General features: G+C 45.2%; 1 long non-coding RNA gene across 1 annotated transcript in view; it reads left to right on the top strand.

Annotated features, from left to right (window-relative positions):
• Positions 1-20542, top strand: part of LOC105500027 (uncharacterized) — a 41671-nt gene extending 21129 nt beyond the window's left edge. Inside the window, exon 3 of the long non-coding RNA XR_011618366.1 lies at positions 20515-20542. This is a non-coding gene — a long non-coding RNA (uncharacterized lncRNA). The remainder of the gene's footprint in view (positions 1-20514) is intronic.
• The last annotated feature ends 718 nt before the right edge of the window (positions 20543-21260 follow it).

The following is a 21260-nucleotide window of genomic DNA, read 5'->3' on the forward strand; positions in this document are numbered from 1 at the left end:
CGGATACATCTACACAATGAGATACTATGTAAGTATAAAATAAAATAAATAATATTTCTATGTACTGCTATGAAGTATTTTCCAGGATATAATGAAAAGTAAAAAAAAGCAAGGTAGAAAAATCAAAGAACATATACAAATATGTATATATTATGTACTTATATTTTTAAAAGACAATAGAAGGATAGACCATAAATAAAATGGTTACCTGTGGGAGGAAGAAGGAGATAAAGGGACAGACCCTAGTTTTTCTGAAAATACTTTGACTTACAGATTTAACTTTAGAACAATGTTAATATTTTACATAATTATAAAGCATTATTAAATCAACAGTTTAAAACACAGCATTTAAAAATCAAAAGCAAAATGAAACGAATGGATCTGTGTATTGAGCTGCAGGCTTAATCATATGGAGACAAATTATTTCAAGTGAACTTTAAAGGACAGTAATTTGATTGTAAGTTTCTAATGGGGTATACCCTAAGGATAAAAGAGAAATACAAGCCAGGTATGGTGGCTCACGCCTGTAATCCCAGCACTTTGGGAGGTCAAGATGGGGGAGGATCGCTTGAGCCCAGGAGTTTGAGACCAATCTTGGCAATATAGGGGACCTTGTCTCTACTAGAAAAAAAAAAATTAGCCAGGCGGGGTGGCGCATGCCTGTAGTCCCAGCTACTATGGGGGCTGAGGCAAGAAGACGGCTTGAGTCCCGGGGCTCAAGGCTGTAGTGAGCATGTTCCTGCCACTGCACTCCAGCCTGGGTGACAGAGTGAGACCCTGTCTCAAAAAAAGAAAAAAGAAATCTACCCTCTTGGATGTTAGGGAAAACTGTTCATTACTGTGTCCTGCTGGCCACTACACACTGCAGGAGCTGGGCACTGCAGAATGTACCGTGCTACAGGAGCCTGGTGCTGGACAATGCTACAGGAGCTTGCTGAGAGAGTGCACAGAACCCAAGAAAGCAAACAAACAAACAAAACCCCTTTCCTCCTGCTATCCTGTCTTATTTTGGTTTTTTTTGTTTGTTTGTTTTTTGAGATAGAGTCTTGCTCTGTTGACTAGACTGGAGTGCAGTGGTGTGATTTCGGCTCACTGCAACCTCTGCCTCCTGGGTTCAAGTGATTCTTGTGCCTCAGCCTCCCGAGTAGCTGGGATTACAGGCACCCGCCACCACGCCTGGCTAACTTTTGCATTTTTAGTAGAGATGGGTTTCACCATGTTGGCCAGGCTGGTCTGGAACTCCTGACCTCAAGTAATCTGCCTGCCTCAGCCTCCCAAAGTGTTGGGATTACAGGTGTGAGCCACCGTGCCTGGCCGTAGAATTGTCTCTTTAGCGTCTCCTACTGACAAAAATTCAGTGCCTATTGACCAAGGAAAAAATTTAAAGGGCCCAGATTCATTTTCTTTTTTTTTTTTTTTTTTGAGATAGAGTCTTGCTCTGTCGCCCAGGCTGGAGTGCAGTGGCTCAATCTCAGCCCACTGCAAGCTCTGCCTCCCGGGTTCACACCATTCTCCTGCCTCAGCCTCCTGAGTAGCTGGGACTACAGGCGCCCGCCACCATGCCCGGCTAATTTTTGTATTTTTTAGTAGAGACGGGGTTTTACCGTGTTAGCCAGGCTGGTCTTGATCTCCTGACCTCGTGATCCACCTGCTTCGGCCTCCCAAAGTGCTGGGATTACAGGTGTGAGCCACCGCACCCAGCTCCAGATTCATTTTCACAGAACAGTCTAAAAGGATGAATTTGGACCTGAGAGGCAATACATTGAATGCCACAGCATTCCTGGCACCTGGATTATGATCTTTGAATATCATTTCCTACTGAAAGAAACCAGAGCTCCTTAGAAAAATGTTTCATTCCAGGTCTGAGTCAGGAAAAGTACTGTATGACCAGGGAACATCTTATACAAGAAGGCAGGGGAGCTGTCAAAGATTACTGGGGTCATGTCAAAAGGACTCAGTAGCCAATGTGAAGAGGCATTCCTTAGCAAATAATGGGATGATTTAAGTATCAATAAAAATAATAATTGCAATGGATTGAAACATCAAATATGTTAAAATCCATTAGTTCATAATGAAACAAACTAGTGGAGAGGCCCGCTATGTTACTCAGGCTGGATTTGAACTCCTTGCTCAAGCTATCCTCCTGTGTCAGCCCCCTGAGGAGCTGGGATCAGATTTTGAGGCCATGGCCTGGCCTCAAGAACCTTATTAAACAACAACGGGCCGGGCGCGGTGGCTCAAGCCTGTAATCCCAGCACTTTGGGAGGCCGAGACGGGCGGATCACGAGGTCAGGAGATCGAGACCATCCTGGCTAACACCGTGAAACCCCGTCTCTACTAAAAATACAAAAAACTAGCCGGGCGAGGTGGCGGGCGCCTGTAGTCCCAGCTACTCCGGAGGCTGAGGCAGGAGAATGGCCTAAACCCGGGAGGCGGAGCTTGCAGTGAGCTGAGATCCGGCCACTGCACTCCAGCCTGGGCTACAGAGCAAGACTTCGTCTCAAAAAACAACAACAACAACAACAACAACAACAACAACAAAACAACAACAACTAATAAATAAAGGGAAAGAATCAAGAAGGTAACTTCCTTTCTTGCCTTTCTTTTTTTTTTTTTTTTTTTTGAGACGGAGTCTCGCTCTGTCGCCCAGCCTGGAGTGCAGTGGCCGGATCTCAGCTCACTGCAAGCTCCGCCTCCCAGGTTCACGCCATTCTCCTGCCTCAGCCTCCAGAGTAGTGGGACGACAGGTGCCCGCCACCTTGCCCGGCTAGTTTTTTTTTGTATTTTTTAGTAGAGACGGGGTTTCACCGTGTTAGCCAGGATGGTCTCCATCTCCTGACCTCGTGATCCACCCGTCTCGGCCTCCCAAAGTGCTGGGATTACAGGCTTGAGCCACGCGCCCGGCCTCCTTTCTTGCCTTTCTTGTACAAACTGACCGTAAGGTGACCACATAGTGAATGAGGTCAATTTTCTCTCTATGGAAGTATTCCAATTTAAAAATGAAGAAGTTGTGCTCTGAATGGAGAGGCTAATGAACAAATTTTTTTTTAAGGTAAAAATAGAAGTAGAACAATGGTTCTGGAAGTGTGGATTCTTGGACTCTTTCAGGGGTCCATGAGGTCAAACTATTTCCATAATTCAACTAAGATATTACTTACCTCTTTCACTAGGTTGACCAGGGATGGTGCAAAACCAAGAGTAGCTAAAACTGCTGGTACCTCAGTGTGAATCAAGGCAGTGGTACGGACTAAACTAGTAGTCACTGTATTCTTTATTGCCACATTCACAGTAAACGAAATTGCTAGTTTCACTTAACAATGGCCTTGTTGAAGGAGTCAAAATTATTAATTTTATTAAATTTCAAACCTTGAGTACATGTTTTTTAAATATTCTATATGGTGAAATGGGAAATCTACATAAAGTACTCCACCTGGATATGCTGGTACACACCTGTATTCCCAGCTATGTGGGATGCTGAGGTGGGAGGATCGATTGAGTCCAGGAGTTCTGATCCAGACTGGGCAACATAGTGAGACCCCTGTCTCAATTAAAATAATAATAATAAGCACTTTGGCTGCACTCTGAGAGATGGTGGCTATCTTGAGGAAAGGCAATTGGGCAATTGTTTGAGTTGAGAGCTCAACTAGCCACTTTTTTTGTGGAACGCCATTTTTACTTGAAAGAACCACTAACAGGAAATTATGGATAGTCAGACAGTGGTATTTGGCAGACATTTTATTGAAAATTAAGAAGTGAGCCTTGTCACTTCAAGGGAAACAATTTGACAGTATTTGTTGCCAGTAATAAAATTGGAGCTTTCAAATGAAAATGGGAATTTTGGGAAACTTGTATCTGCCACTGTAAGTTTAATATCTTCTCAATACTTAGACTTTTCTGATGAGATTGATGGTGACATTAATGAATGGGACATTTTGGATATTGTGTAATGAAATGTGTCAACATTTGCAATACCTGTAAAATGCAGTAAACCAATATTTTTGAAATGACTAATGCATGATGTTACACAATCAAGGATGAGTAAGAGATTCAAAGTACAAAATAGATTTTAATGAAACAGAGTATAAAGAGGACATTGATGTGGTTTCAGATTCCACATTGCAATTAACCTTTATGACGCAACCACTTTCAAAAAAGAATATCCATAATTATCTGTAGAAGCTATTAAAATGTTTCTCCCTTTTCAAACTATATATTGTGTGAAGCCAGATGTTTTTCATGTACTTCACCCAAAACAACAAGGACAGTGCCACGTTTCTCGTTCCTTTTTGTTTGTTTGTTTTGGGGAATATAGTTATTTTTCATAAAATATGTTATATGTAATAAAATAAATCTATTTATTTATTTAATAGAGACAGGGCCTTGCTCCATCATCCAGGCCAGAATGCAGTGGCAGGATCATAGCTCACTGCAGCCTCGAACTCCTGGGCTCAAGCAATCCTCCCACCTCAGCCTCCCAAAGTTCTGGGATTACAGGCATGTGCCACTGAGCCCAGTGATAGTTATTTTTAGACTTCATCTTAGTCAAAAGGCCAAGAAGCGATGTGATTGTTATTTATTTTTTATTTATTTTTTATTTTTGCAACAAAGTTTTGCTCTGTTGCCAGGCTGGAGTGCAGTGGCAGATCTCGGCTCACTGCAACCTCAAGCGATTCTCCTGTCTCAGCCTCCCAAGTAGCGGGGACTACAGGTGTGTGTCACCATTCCCAGCTAATTTTTATATTTTTAGTAGAGACGGGGTTTCACCATGTTGGCCAGGATGGTCTCGATCTCTTGACCTCGTGATCCACCCTCCTTGGCCTCCCAAAGTGTTGGGATTACAGGCGTGAGCCACCGCACCCGGCAATGATTGTTATTTTTATTTTATTTTTTTATTTTTATTTTATTTTTATTTTTATTTTATTATTTTTTTTTGAGACGGAGTCTCGCTCTGTCGCCCAGGCTGGAGTGCAGTGGCCGGATCTCAGCTCACTGCAAGTTCCGCCTCCCGGGTTCACGCCATTCTCCTGCCTCAGCCTCCAGAGTAGCTGGGACTACAGGCACCCGCCACCATGCCCGCCTAACTTTTTTTGTATTTTTAGTAGAGACGGGGTTTCACCGTGTTAGCCAGGATGGTCTCGATCTCCTGACCTCGTGATCCGTCCGTTTCGGCCTCCCAAAGTGCTGGGATTACAGGCTTGAGCCACCGCGCCTGGCCGATTGTTATTTTTAAATGAACTAATACATTTTCAAATTTCTCAGTTTTAATATTAAGTATGGTAACTATAGGCCGGGCGCGGTGGCTCAAGCCTGTAATCCCAGCACTTTGGGAGGCCGAGACGGGCGGATCACGAGGTCAGGAGATCGAGACCATCCTGGCTGACACGGTGAAACCCCGTCTCTACTTTAAAAAATACAAAAAATTAGCCGGGCGCGGTTGTGGGCGCCTGTAGTCCCAGCTACTCGGGAGGCTGAGGCAGGAGAATGGCGTGAACCCAGGAGGCGGAGCTTGCAGTGAGCTGAGATCCGGCCACTGCACTCCAGCCTGGGCGGCAGAGCGAGACTCCGTCTCAAAAAAAAAAAAAAAAAAAAAGTATGGTAACTATAAATAGATATAACTGACATAAAGAGATCCAAAGTATATAATATATTTTAATGAAACAGAGTATGAAGAGGACATTGATGTGGTTTCAGATTCCACATTGCAATTAACCTTTATGACACAACCACTTTCAGAAAAGAATCTCCATAATTATCTGTAGAGGCTATTAAAATGTTCCTCCCTTTTCTAACTACATATTGTGCGAAGCTGGATATTTTTCATGTACTTCACCCAAAGCAACATATTACAACAGTTTGAAAATAGAAGCCATAAGAATCTAGCTGTCTTCTATTAAGCTAGACATCAAAGAGATTTAAACAAATGGACAGTGCCACTTTTCTCATTACTTTTTTGTTGTTTTGGGAATATAGTTATTTTTCATAAAATATGCTTATGATACTTATGGTTTTTTTTTTGCTGTTTGTTTGTTTGTTTTTATGAGATGGAGTCTCACTCTGTTGCCCAGGCTGGAGTGCAGTGGAACGATCTCGGCTCACTGCAACCTCTGCCTCCCGGGTTCAAGCGATTTTCCTGCCTCATCCTCCTGAGTAGCTGGGATTACAGGCATGCACCATCATGCCCAGCTAATTTTAGTAATTTTAGTAGAGATAGGGTTTCACCATGTTGGCCAGGCTGGTCTCGAACTCCTGGTCTCAGGTGATCCACCCGCCTCAACCTACCAAAGTGCTGGGATTACAGGCGTGAGCCACCATGCCCGGCCAGATATTTATGTATTTAATAGAGATAGGGCCTTGTTCTGTCACCCAGGCCAGAGTGTAGTGGCACGATCACAGTTCACTGCAGCCTCGAACTCCTGGGCTCAAACAATCCTCCCACCTCAGCCTCCCAAAGTGCTGGGATTACAGGCATGCACCATCATGCCCAGTGGTTATTATTTTTAAATGAACTAATGCATTTAAAAATTTCTCAGTTTTAATATTAAGTATGATGAATATGTATAGATATAACCAATATAAACAAACGCTCTTTGGGGGATCCTCAATGATTATTAAGAGCATAGAAGAATTCTAAGTTCAAAAAGTTTGAGAACTTTTGAATTAGAATATCATTATTTTCCAAATAGTTACTGAAGTAACAGATTTAGGCATTAATCATCAATGGCTACCATATGACCAAAAAAAGGAGCTCTCATTTACCTCCTGATAGAGGTTTACAACATCGCCTATGACGTATTGTTGCCAAAAAAAAAAAAAAAAAAAAAAATCAAATCTGACTTTGATAAAACTTCTAGATTCCACTACCAATTTATATGAAATACAGGGGGCAGAGGAACCTGTTAAAGACATTCTGGGATGCAATAAGCAAAACCCCAATGTAACAGGTCATTCTATAGGACAAATCACCCCATTTTTTTTCAATGAATATATTGCAAGGAAAAGAAAAGAGGGAGAGAGAGAGAGAGAGAGAGAGAGGGAGGAGCAGCAACCCGTGGATTTCTGTTTGGAGTGCTCTACCCTGCTTTTCCACTTGGTGAACTCTTACTCATTTTTGTTGTTGTTGTTGTTTTTTGAGACGGAGTCTCACTTTGTCACCCAGGCTGGAGTGCAGTGGCGCGATCTCGGCTTGCTGCAACCTCCGCCTCCCGGGTTCAAGTGATTCTCCTGACAACCTCCTGAGTAGCTGGGACCATAGGCATGTGCCACCACGCCTGGCTAATATTTTGTATTTTTAGTAGAGACGGGTTTTCACCATGTTAGCCAGGATGCTCTCAATCTCCTGATCTTGTGATCCACCCACTTTGGCCTCCCAAAGTGCTGGGATTATAGGCGTGAGCCACCACGCCTGGCCATCTTACTCATTTTTCAAGTGAAAGCTCACATGTTACCTCCTCAGTGAAGCCTTTCCTGTCTTCCTTAGGCAGAACCTGTTACTCTCTTTTGTACTGCGATGGCATTTCATGTGGATCTTTAGTTTAGTACTTACCATACTGTAATAGTGTCTGTTTACATGTTTATTCCCCCTTGAGTGCTAGCACCATCTTCTCCATATTGATGTATTTCCTAAGACTCAGCACCATCATTTTGCTTCATAGTAGGCACTCAATAGACGTTTGTTAAATGAATGAATGGGATGATGGTTATGTCCATGCTCAAAGTCCATGAATCTACTCTTCATTCCTTTTCTGATGAACTTCACTACCTTTGCCTCTCCTACATCTTTAGGTTCTTCACCATTTTCCTTTGTGCAGGAAACTAGACTTGACACAATGTCCTAAGGTTCTGATCAGGACTAATCTTGGCAGGAGACAAGTTTAACAGTAAGCAAAAATGGTTATTGAATGCCTGTTCTATGGCATGCTGTAGCAGTAGGATGGTCTGAGGATGAAGCAATGTGGGGCCTGCTCCCTTGTGCTTGTATCCTATTTAAGAGACGGTTAATAATCAAGTGAACTCATAACAGTGATTCCAGCTATGGTAGGTGCTCTAAAGAAAATAAACTGGATATTGTGATGGAGAATCAGGGTGTGTGTGTGTGGCTGGGGGCAGTAGGGGTTACTCTAACTAGGATGGTAAGGGACAAGGTAACATTTAAACTGAGATTCAAGGAGGCAGTCATGCATGGAAATGGGGGAAGAACTTGACTTACAGGCTTGGGGAACAGTAAGTGCAAAGGACCTGAGGCAGGGAAGAGCTTGGTATGCTCAAATTGTTGGAAGGCAGCCAGGCTCAGTGACTCACTCTTGTAATCCCAGCACTTTGGGAGGCCAAGGTGGGTGGATCACTGGAGCTCAGGAGTTTGAGACCAGCCTGGGAAACATGGTGAAACCCCATCTCTTAAAAAAAAGCTGGGCATGGTGACACACACTCCTGTGGTCCCAGTTAATTGGGAGGCTGAGGTGGGAGGATCGCCTGAGCTCAGGAGGTTGAGGCTGCAGTGAGCCAAGATTGTGCCACTGCACTCCAGACTGGGCAAGAGAGTGAGACTCTATCTCAAAAAAAAAAAAAAAAAAGAATAAAAGAAGCATCAACAAATGTTAAATGCTATTGAAGCTGGGTAAGGGGTACAGGGAGGTTTATTGTGATCTTTTGTGTTTGTTTGGAAACTTTCACAAGAAATAGTTAAAAATAATGCCAAGGGCAAATTACAAATAATAACTATTGTGGCAGACCTTCTGTTTTTTTTTTTTTGAGACAGAGTCTCACTCTGTCACCCAGGCTGGAGTGCAATCTTGGCTCACTGCAACTTCCGCCTCCCGGGTTCAAGTGATTCCCTTGCCTCAGCCTCCTGAGTAGCTGGAATTACAGGTGCATGCCACCATGCCCAGCTAATTTTTTGCATTTTTCTTTATTTATTTTGAGACAGAGTCTCCCACTGTCGCCCAGGCTGGAGTGCAGTGGCGTGATCTTGGCTCACTGCAACCTCTGCCTCCCGGGTTAAAGCAATTCTCCTGCCTCAGCCTTTCAAGTAGCTGGGATTACAGGCACCTGCCACTATGCCCAGCTAATTTTTTTTTTTTTTTTTTTTTTGTATTTTTAGTAGAGACGGGTTTCATTATGTTGGTCAGGCTGGTCTCAAAGTCCTGACCTCATGATCTGCCCACCTCAGCCTCCCAAAGTGCTGGGATTACAGGCATGAGCCACTGCACCCAGCCATTTTTTTGTATTTTTACTAGAGATGGGGTTTCACCAGTTGGCCAGGCTGGTCTTGAACTCCTGACCTCAGGTGATCCACCCGCCTCGGCCTCCCAAAATGCTGGGATTACAGGCGTGAGCCTCTGCTGTGGCCATCCTTCTTTTCAAAGTTACATTGGTACATTTATGGCTCGTGGTTAGTCTCTTCTCAGTTAAGATCTCTAGGTGTTCCGCTAGATCTGCATAGCCTCCCCCTTCCCCGTGCTGCTGTGGTGTACATCTTGTTCCTTCTCCAAGTGGGCTACCCTCCATTGAATTTTCTGAATTTAAGAAATACAGAATATATCAGAGTCACTTGAAATACGTACTGGGATCTGAGGGCCTGGATATTGGAACTCTGTTTTCCTAGTAACTAGTGCGACCTCGGGAAATAACTTCAACTCTCTGAGCCTCGAATTCCTCTTTGTAAAAGGAAATCAATATTTTTTACACGCAGGTTGATTTAAATAAGAAATACATATTTAAGTAAGAAATATGTGCAGAACACATTTCCCAGGACTATGTAAATAAATGTGAGCCTGGCACTCATTCCCTCCTCGAGTTGTGAGAAGCTCATGTGAAACTGGCCAGCAGGGATTTCTCTTCCATCATTCAACAGGTCAAGGGAAAATTCTAATGTGAGCATAAGGGGAGAAGGGACCCCTGCGGAAAGCCATTTGTTACACTGAATCCTCTTGCCCCCAGCCAGCTAGAACTATCCCTAAGGTTGAGCAGCTCTTTCTAGTGGCCTGACTCACTGATTTCCCCTGGCTCTGCTGAAATATGTGCGGAGTACCTTTGAGGCATAGTTATGTCTCCAATTAGTTCAGTTCTACCTTTGAGAAAATATTCATGTCACCAGCTTGCAGGGTGAATGAAACCAGAGGCGTTTGCATGGTGGCCTGCGATTAGCTTGCCCAAAGTCTACCCCCCTTGCGGGCCTCCCCACCTCAGTCCTCTTCCCTCTGATGACGCCTGCCTCGGCTGCGCCTGGGGAATTTCCTGCCTCTGCGTCTCCAGGCAGGCCAGCCTCTGGTTCCTGCTTCTTCCTTTCTTCCCAATTCGGCTTCCCTCTCCTCTCTCATAGTTGCTTCCTCTCAAAGCAAGTTTTCTCAATGTCCCCTCTTCTGTGGTCCCTGAAGACAGTTGGTGTGTCTGTTTTGGTTTTAAGGGTTTCAAAGGATGGTAAGAGCAACATCTGCTGTGATGCAGGAGCATCTCCTTTGCTGTATTTTATTTCATTTTATTTTATTTTATTTTATTTTATTTTATTTATTTTATTTTGACAGGATCTTGCTCTGCCCCCCAGGCTGGACTGCAGTGGCGCCATCTCAGCTCACTGCATCCTCTGCCTCCTGGGTTCAAGCCATCTTCCCACCTCAGCCTCCCGAGTAGCTGGGACTACAGGCATGCACCACCACACCTGGCTAAGTAAAAAAAAATTTTTTTTTTTTTTTTGAGACGGAGTTTCGCTGTTGTTGCCCAGGCTGCAGTGCAACGGCAGGATCTCGGCTCACCGCAACCTCTGCCTCTCAGGTTCAAGCCATTCTCCTGCCTCAGCCTGCCGAGTAGCTGGGATTACAAGCGTGCACCACCAGGCCCAGCTAATTTTGTATTTTTAGTAGAGATGGGGTTTCTCCGTGTTGGTCAGGCTGGTCTCAAACTCCTGACCTCAGGTGATCCTCCCGCCTTGGCCTCCCAAAGTGCTGGGATTACAGGTGTGAGCCACTGTGCCCGGCCATAATTTTTTTTTTTTTTTTGAGACGGTGTCTCGCTCTGTCGCCCAGGCTGGAGTGTAGTGGCCAGATCTCAGCTCACTGCAAGCTCCGCCTCCCGGGTTTACGCCATTCTCCCGCCTCAGCCTCCCGAGTAGCTGGGACTACAGGCGCCCGCCACCTCGCCCGGCTAAGTTTTTGTATTTTTTAGTAGAGACGGGGTTTCACCGTGTCAGCCAGGATGGTCTCGATCTCCTGACCTCGTGATCCGCCCGTCTCGGCCTCCCAAAGTGCTGGGATTACAGGCTTGAGCCACCGCGCCCGGCCATAATTTTTTTTTTTAAGAGACAGGATCTCACTTTATTGTCCAGTCTGGTCTCAAACTCCTGGGTTCAAGTGATCCCCACTTGTCTCGGCCTCCCAAAGTGCTGGGATTATAGGCATGAGCCACTGTGCCTGGCACCCTTTGCTGTCTTATCTGATTCTTAGAGCCATCTCGATCCTGTGAAGGCTCCGTGGTATTGAGGAGGCTGAACTGGGTGGTGGTTAGGAGAACAAACTCTGGTGTCAGCAAACTTGGGTCATATCATGGCCCCCCTATCTACTAACTGAGGGACCTTGGCTAAATCATTTAACCTCTCTTGGTCACTATTTTTTCACATCTAAACTAGGGAAAATACCATTTACTTCCAGGGATGGTGAGAGTTAAATGATGCGATGATATGGCATGGAAGGGTTCAATTAAGGAAGAAAATCCTGGTCACTCAGGTAGCGCTAGATAACTTCTGTTGCTTCTCAGACCTGCTCTCCAGTTTCCTCCACCCTGCTCTCTGTCCCTCTGACTTCTGCTTGGGTTTGGCTAAGGGGGAGCTCCAGCAAGAAATCAAAGGAAGATGTGGGAAGCCAAGGCAGGAGGATCTCTTGAGGCCAGGAGTTTGAGACCAGCCTGGGTAACATAGTAAGATCTCATCTATACCAAAAGCAAAAAAAAAAAAAAAAAAAAATTAAAAATTAGCCGAATGTGACAGCACGCACCTGTAGTCCTAGCTACTTGGGAGGCTGAGGTGAGAGGATCGCTTGAACCCAGGAGTTTGAGGTTAAGGTGAGCTGTGATTGCGCCACTGCACTCCAGCCTGGCTGACAGAGTGAGTGAGACCCTGTCTGTAAAGCAACAGGGTAGAGTGAAGCCAGGGATCTACGTTCCTGGTTTTTCCCCTACGAGGTCACTGCAGTGTGGGTGTGTTCCTAGACAAAAGGTCATAGCTCTTTTCAAGGTAGCTTCTTTATGGGACTTTCCCCTTTTGGGTTCCAATTACCACTCTGTCTCATTGACTTTGGACCTATGAGTGATAACGGCCTCAGGGTACTGCACTGACCTTCACTGACACAGCTGGGAGCTTCCAGAATGACCTCCTTCTTGGTGGGCTCCTTCCTTCTCAAAGGCTTGGGCCTTCAGGGCATGTCTCCTCACCAGGACTTTAGGAAATAATCAAATGAAATACTGTCTAGAATACTTCTTCACAGTAAAGCACTGTATGAGTACAAGGGTTTTATTACTACTATGAGTTGACTGAGCCCTAGTGGGTGAAAAATGACTACAAGAGTCATATAGTGGCTGGGTGCGGTGGCTCATGCCTGTAATCCCAGCACTTTGGGAGGCCGAGTTGGGTGGATCATTTGAGGTCAGGAGTTCAAGACCAGTCTGGCCAAGATGGTGAAACTACTATTCTCTACTAAAAATACAAATATTAGCCGGACGTGGTGGCACACGCCTGTAATCCCAGCTACTTGGGAGGCTGAGGCACGAGAATCGTTGAAACCCATGAAGCGGAGGTTGAAGGGAGCTGAGATCGAGCCATTGCACTCCAGCCTGGGCAACAGAGTGAGACTCCATCTAAGAAAAAAAAAAAGTCGTATAGGAAAATCATCTGGTCACCCGAGATGTTTACCTTAGGCCTCTCTTCTATTTAAATGCTTGGATTATAATTTCAAAACACAATATATAAAAATGACACCCAACTATCATTGAGAACCTTAGAAAAAAAATATTGTTAGGCATCTGTGTTGTAGGCAAAGAGCCCTTAGGGTAGTCTCCTGTCTTTTCTACCACATAGCTGCAGCCCTTCAGTCTCATTCAGGATTCCATTTGTTCTGTTTTGGTCACCAACACATCTGTCTTACCAAAAGGTGAGGAACTTTGGTATATATATTTATTTACGTATTTATTTTTTTAGATGGAGTCTTGCTCTGTTGCCAGGCTGGAATGCAGTGGCACAATCTCGGCTCACTGCAACCTCTGCCTCCCGGGTTCAAGCAATTCTCCTGCCTCAGCCTTCTGAGTAGCTGGGACTATAGGCACACGCCACCATGCCCAGCTAGTTTTTGTATTTTTAGTAGAGACAGGGTTTCACTGTGTTAGCCAGGACGGTCTCGATCTCTTGACCTCATGATCTGCCTGCCTTGGCATCCCAAAGTGCTGGGATTACAGGTGTGAGCCACCATGCCCGGCCTTGGTCTATATTTTCTTTTCTTTTCTGTGGTGTTTGTTTGTTTGAGACAGGGTCTCACTCTGTCGCCCAGGCTAGAGTGCAGTGGCATGATCTCCACCTCCCAGGATCAAGCGATCCTCCCCTCTTAACCTCCAGAGTAGCTGGGACTACGGGCATGCACCACCATGCTCGGCTAATTTTTGTGTTTTTTGTAGAGACAGGGTTTTGCCATGTTGCCCAGGCTGGCTGTATTTTCTTGGTCTGTGAATTACAGGAGCTTTGCCTAGTCCCTAAATACAATTTGATACAACTTAATGTGCACATCAGACTTTTAAAAATTTCTGATGTTTTTCCCTCAGGCTGCCTCACAAGCTCTTAGGGCTGGAAGGTAGAGAAAACTCACTCCTTTGGGCACTGGTTTCAGGCCAGAATTAAGCTTTTAGTATTTCTCCCTGGAGCTCACAGGTTCTCTGAATTGTACTCTCAGACGTGTCCAAGTAAGATCAGCGTTTCTTCAGCCTCTTCTCTTAACAAAATACCACCCACCTCTTCTTGATTGTCTTGCTTAACTTCCATCCAATTTGTATTAATATATGTCCCTTCCGGTTCTGACTTTTCTAAGACTCAATGTTCTCTTCTTCTCTAAACTGTCAATCTTTTTTTTTTCTGGTTTTCTTTTCTTTTTTTTTTGGGAGAGACAGGGTCTCACTATGCCCACGCTGGTCTTGAACTGCTGGTTTCAAGCAATCCTCCCATCTTGGCCTCTCAAACTGCTGGGATTAGAGGCATGAGTCACCACAATCAACCTCAAATATAATTTTTGAGTCATTCTTCTACCCTGTTGCCCAACCTCTACCTGAGCCTATGAGTCAGTTTATGTCATTGTTACCTTTTCATCCCAAACTCATCTTAGTTGTTATCATGAAGGCATAATTAGTTATTATCATGAAGGCATAATAACAATTCACATAATGAAGGAAGAGTCCGTCATCACAGTTTGGCTAAATCAAGTGATCTTGTATCTGTGGCCACAGAATTTGGTTGAATAAACTCTGAATTGCTATACATGTGTGGGATATGTGGGTTCCACGTAAGGCCAATTTTTGTTACTCATCCATCCGTCCCCAATCAGTTCAATTGAACAGTTACTGTCTGCCTTTTAGGGACTGCTTCTTGATTGAGTTGAACCGTACTGTGCAGAACATTGAGAAACTCTCAACCATTTTCTTTAATTGATACCCAAGGGTGGCCACTTCCTCTCTCAACTTTTCATGACGGCCTGTTGCTGCCTTCCTCCAGTCCCATGATTCTACAGCCATTCTTCCCTTAAAAAGACAATGTTTGGGCCGGGCGCGGTGGCTCAAGCCTGTAATCCCAGCACTTTGGGAGGCCGAGACGGGCGGATCACGAGGTCAGGAGATCGAGACCATCCTGGCTGACACGGTGAAACCCCGTCTCTACTAAAAAAAATACAAAAACTTAGCCGGGCGAGGTGGCGGGCGCCTGTAGTCCCAGCTACTCGGGAGGCTGAGGCAGGAGAATGGCGTAAACCCGGGAGGCGGAGCTTGCAGTGAGCTGAGATCCGGCCAGTGCACTCCAGCCTGGGCGACAGAGCGAGACTCCGTCTCAAAAAAAAAAAAAAAAAAAAAAAAAAAAAAAAAAAAAAAAAAAGACAATGTTTGTTCTTGTTAAGGTCTTGTTAAAAAAAAGCAAAACAAAACTAGGCTCAAGATAATGGCAGATATGTGCGTTAAAAGAAATAAGATAACGACCTGAAATCACCTACACAGTCATTGTAAACCCTGCCTGCCTGGTGACAGTTATGGTTAGGCAGAGAGAGCTAGAATGATCCAGAAACCTGAAGGACATAAGTGAATGGCAGTGCTGAAATCAGCATTGCACTCTGGCGACATCCTAAAACCACTCAGAAACAGGGCCAGGAATTCTGCTAGACTCCTAAGGATGTCAAACTACTTGGTTTGACACAATTAGTTTTGTTCAAATCAGAGCCAACACCAGCACCAGCCATAAACTGCCTCTTAAAGGAGAAGAAATACATTGGCTTAAATTTTTTGTTTTTGTTTTTGTTTTGTTTTTTGAGACAGGGTCTCACTCTGTCGCTCAGGTTGCAGTGCAGTGGCATGATCACGGCTCACTGCAGCTTCGATATCCCAGGCTCAAGCGATCCTCCTACCTCAGCCTCCCGAGTAGCTGGGATTACAGGCATGTGCCACCATGCCTGGCTAATTGTTTTTTTTTTTTTTTTTTTTTTTTTTTTTTTTTTTTAGTAGACATGGAGTTTCGCCATGTTGGCCAGACTAGTCTTGAGCTCCTGGTCTCAAGTGATCCACCCACCTTGGCCTCCCAAAGTGCTGGGACTACACCGTGCCTGGCTTTTTTTTTTTTTTTTTTAAAGAGACAGCGTTTCGTTCTGTGGCCCAGGCAGGAGTGCAGTGGTGCCATCATAGCTCATTGCAGCCTCAAACTCCTGAGCTCATGGAATCCTCTCACCTCTGCCTCCAGAGTAGGTGTGACTACAGGCATGCACATCACATCTGGATATTTTTAAATTTTTTGTAGAGACAAGGGTTTCACTATGTTGCCTAGGCTGGTCTTGAACTCCTGAGCTCAAGTGATCCTCTTGCCTTGGCCTCTCAGAGTGTTGGGATTACGGTGTGAAAGGTGTGAACCTTAGCACCAACCAGAAATTTATTTATTTATTTATTTTCTTTTCTGAGACAGAGTCTTGGTCTGTCACCAGGCTGAAGTGCAGTGGTGCGATCTCGGCTCACTGCAACCTCCACCTCCTGGGTTCAAGCTATTCTTGTGCCTCGGCCTCCTGAGTAGCTGGAATTACAGGCACGTGCCACCACGCCTGGCTAATTTTTGTATTTTAGTAGAGACAGGGTTTCACCATGTTGGCCAGGATAGTCTCAATCTCCTGACCTTATGATCTGCCCGCCTTGGCCTCCCAAAGTGCTGGAATTACAGGTGTGAGCCACTGCTCCCGGCCTGAAAATTCTTTAAAACTGAAAGGAAAGGCCGGGTGTGGTGGCTTACACCTGTAATCCCAGCACTTTGGGAGGCCGAGGCGGGTGAATCATGAGGTCAGGAGATCGAGACCATCCTGGCCAACATGGTGAAACCCCTTCTCTACTAAAAATATAAAAAATTAGCCGGGCGTGGTGGTGCCAGCCTGTAGTCCCAGTTACCAGGGAGCCTGAGGTGGGGAATCGCTTGAATCCGGGAGGCGGAGGTTGCAGTGAGCTGAGATTGCGCCACTGCACTCCAGCCTGGCAACAGAGCAAGCCTCCGTCTCAAAAAAAAAAAAAAAAAAAAAAAAACCTGGAAAGGAAATACTTCTGAGTCCAGGCAGACAAAGCCTGGTGGGTTGAAGGGCGGTCCCCAAGGGATGTGTTCTCATTCCTAACTCTGGAACCTGTGAATGTGATCTTACCTGGCAAAAGGGTCTTTGCAGGTGTAATTAAGTTAGGGATCCCTGGATCATCTAGGTGGGCCCTAAATTCCAATGACAAGTGTCCTTATAAGGGAAAGGTAAACTGGGCGCGGTGGCTCACACCTGTAATCCCAGCGCTTTGGGTGGCCGAGGCAGGAGGATCACTTGAGCCCAGGAGTTAGAGGTTGCAGTGAGCTATGATCACGCCACTGCACTGCAGCCTGGGTGACAGAGCGAGACCCTGTCTCAAAAAAAAAAAAAAAAAAAAAAAATTAAAATTAAAAAAAAAAAGAGACAGAGAGAGACTTGAGACAGAGAGAAGATGTAGCTACACAGAGGAGTTTCGACAACAGAGGCAGAGATTGGAGTGATGAGGACACATGCCAAGGAATGCTAAAGATTGCTGGCAGCCGTCGGAAGCTAGAAGGAGTACAGCCCTGTGGACACCTGGTCTCCAGAAGTGTGAGAGGATGCGTTTCTGTGGTTTGAAGCCACCATGTTTGTGGTAATTTGTTGTGGCAGCCCTAGAGAACTAGGACTCCAGTAGTAAATCCAGCAAGTTGGAGGTCAAACTCCAGGCAGAGCCAAGAGTTTGGGTCTCTGGGGGTCTCAGGGGGTCCCAGGAGTGGAGACGATCTCTTCTTTGTGAGGATGAGCTGGTGGTTGTCTGGGTTGCACAGTGGTCCCCCTGTGCACTCCTGTGACCAATGGCCAGGAGGAATCCATGGACTGAGGACTGGCTTAAGAACATTTCATACTCTTGACCACTGTCAGCATTAGTGCTGCAGGGATCGGTGGATGCTCTAGACACAAGTGAGAGTGAGAAGACTTTTAAAAAGCAGCCAAGGAGAAAGCAATCTATATTTGCTTGGTGGAAATAAAATTTTACTGCGCTGTGAGCCAGGCTTATTAATTCAGAGTAGGGAAAAGAAATTGGCAAAGCCAGCCACCTTTTATTTGATAAAGTGACCGGCCACCTGAGGCAGGCACGTTTTAAAGACACTGGGTGAAAACGCTCACTGCGTGAGGGTGGAAGAGGGAGACAAACAAGTATGATTGTGAAAGAACAATGGCATAGAACGTTCACATACATACAGGCTCCTAGGAAGAAAACGCTGAATTTCAAAATTCTTCTTCACTGGAAACTGCTCTAAGACCTCCTTTCTCTGTTGCAAAGAGAGGGGGCTACGATAAGGAAGAGAAAGGAAAAGATCTTTGATGTATTTATTTATTAACATTAGAGCTTTGACTATCCACCTCAGCATTATCCAGGGAGATAATATCCTGTTGGTTTGATAATGTTTAAGAATCCCTGAACATTGGTTTGCTCCTGTTCACGTGTAATTTCACGTTTAATTTAATTAATGTATCTATTTTGAGATAGGGTCTCACTGTATCACCCAGGCTAAAGTGCAGTGGTGAGATCATCGCTCACTGCAACCTCAACCTCCTGAGCTCAAGCGATCTTCTCACCTCAGCCCCCAAGTAGCTGGGACTATCAACTTGTGCTCCACCCCTGGCTAATTTTTTTTCTTTTCGAATTTTAGTAGAGACAAGGTCTCCCTATGTTGCCCAGGCTCAATTTCGTACTTTATATTTAAATAACTAGATTTCCTAAATAAGAATCACTCCTTTCTCTTTTAAGAGAAGATAGTTACTTAGAGGGTAGATAGGACTGATTATTTTCTTTGGTATGTCCTAAGGAACTATGTAAACCTTGATAGAAAATTTCCAGACTACAAAAATGGCTTCACTACCAACTCCTTCCCCTCTTCCATCTTTTGAGCTTAGAAAAACAAGATAAAGAAGGTTATATCTTTTCAGTTATTCCTTTCTCATCTATTTCCCCAGTTTGGTCTACACTGAAAGCATACATGATTCATCCTCCATTGGTTCATTTAATAATCTTTTTTCCTTAGTTCCCACATATCCAATCTATAAATCAAGCACATGAGATATATAGATTCTAAGTATCAGGTGGAATTCTGCCTTACACTCCAGAACAGTTTTTTTCTAATGCTGTTTTTCATGTTAAGCAAAATCTGTAAGTATCGTAACAGGATTCAACCAGGGAAACGGAGCCACTGTGAGTATTCTAGGAATAAAACCGTTCACAGCTGTGGGAAGAGCTGGGTAAGTGAATGTCTGGAAGGAGGAGTCAGAGGATCAGAGAGTCACTAGCTGTTGCCGGAAGCACTGGTGCAGTTGGGCAAATCAGAGCTTGCAGGAAAATTCCAGAAGCCAAAGCACATCTAGCCACCGAAGCAGGGCTGCGGAGGGGGAGTTCGTGGCGAGGTTTATGGGAGCTGTGGTCTCTATGTAGCTCCCGCCCTATGTGGCGCGACAGCCAAGCCCCTGGTGGTGGGCCCGAGGCAGCTGTTGGGTAGCAGAGCCAACAGCAGGAAATGTTAGCTGGGAGGGAGCAGAGGAGAGAGCCGGATAAACCAGGAGCTGCAGGGCCTCTCAGGGCCCCTCTGTTTCTGTCCTTCACTGTATCTGACGGGAAACCTGCCAAGGGCAGTGACTGCTGCTCGCCTTCCGCCCTACAATTCTTGCACAAGGTTCTCTTTTGGCCAACTCTAACCCGGAATCATAGCAGGGAGGGGCTTCTAGGAAATGGAGTTCCCAGCTTTAATTGAGTTGCCATAGCACAACTCAGCACCGCATCTCCCAGCGTGATCAATGAAGTGACATCACAAGCTCGGCAAAAGCCATTTAAAAATAACTCCTTCATTCTACTGTCCCTCAGCTCAAAGTCAGGTGCGTGCATAGGTCGCCCTTCGTAAGATTCTCCACTTTCGGAGGTGGTGGACCTGGCAGGGTGTTGTAGGAGGGAGTGGTGTGTGCTGAGAAGCTCACAGGATCCTTAGTCTTGGCTGTGACTCACAGGCATTGTGTAACCTCAGGCAAATCCCTCCTCTCTGTGCCTCTGGTTTGTTCATCTGTAAAATGGGCAGAATTGTACTCAGTTGTACTCAGAAAACGGAAGTGAAAGCCCCTTGTAAACTGCTGAATGCCAGGATAGTTATAAATTCCTTTTTTTTTTTTTTGCGGGAGCGGGGAGGACAGAGTCTCGCTGTGTCACCCAGGCTGGAGTGCAACGGCACAATCTCGCCTCACTGCAACCTCCGCCTCCCGGGCTTAAGCGATTCTCCTCCCTCAGCCTCCCAAGTAGCTGGGATTACAAGCGCCTGCCACTGTGCCTGGCTAATTTTGCATTTTTGGTAGAGACGGGGTTTCGCTATGTTGGCCAGTCTGGTCTCAAACTCCTGACCTCAGATGATCAGCCGCCTCGGTCTCCCAAAGTGCTGGGATTACAGGCGTGAGCCACCGTGCCCAGCCAAATTCCTTTATTTCAAAGAATATTCTTCAGTTTGGCAAATGTTTGGAGTTTATGTACAAAATACATACTCAGAAGGAATTATGAAGTGAATGAATTCCTGAATAAACATGACTTGGCATCATGGGGAAACAATTTACAGTGTTGGTGGGTACATAATTTCAGAGATGGAAGCTGCCAAAAGATCTTCTTTTCTCCTAAAAACCCATCCCGTGGACCCTCATTGGTGGCCTGATAACCCAGAAGTTTCCCTGCCACTAAAGAGATCTGTTTATTTTCCAGTTAACAAAGAGTGAAGGGGACATTATCATCATCATCATCAACATCATCACCACCATCATTGTTATTTGCCTGAAGGCCCAGAGTACACCGTAATGGAGCACTGCTGATTGGAAAGGAATTAGCATTGACATCTCAGGAGGTTAATTTGGGAGTTTAGCTCATGATCTAGTAATTCTGCTTCTGGGAGTTTATGGGAAGGAAGTGCTTTAATATGTGCACCTGTGTGATCGCTGGGCTTTAGCATTTTAGGGGTGAGCCAACTGTATCTCAGAGGTGACCGTGTCTTGCATTGAGGAGAGAGAGCACCTGCAAGAACTTCCATGCTACATTCTATTTGGGAAGAACTTGAACCTTGCATAATGTAGACAAAGAGAATTAACAAGAATTTGTGGCACCCCTTTTTGTCAGTTCTTCTTCCAGATAATAGGAATATAGCAATAAACAAAACAAACAAAGTTCCTGCAATCATGGGGAAGAGAGGCAATCTAAACATGAAAAATGGGCCAGGCACGGTGGCTCACACCTGTAATCCCAGCACTTTGGGAGGCCGAGGTGGACAGATTACCCAAGGTCAGGAGTTCGAGACCAGCCTGGCCAACATGGCGAAACCCCATCTCTACTAAAAATACAAAAATTAACTGAGCATGGTGGCACATGCCTGTAATCCCAGCTACTCGGGAGGCTGAGGCAGGAGAATCGCTTGAACCAAGGAGGTGGGGGTTGTAGTGAGCTGAGATTGTGCCATT

The sequence above is a fragment of the Macaca nemestrina genome, chromosome X (genome assembly GCF_043159975.1).
Source record: "Macaca nemestrina isolate mMacNem1 chromosome X, mMacNem.hap1, whole genome shotgun sequence".
NCBI classification, from domain to species: domain Eukaryota; kingdom Metazoa; phylum Chordata; class Mammalia; order Primates; family Cercopithecidae; genus Macaca; species Macaca nemestrina.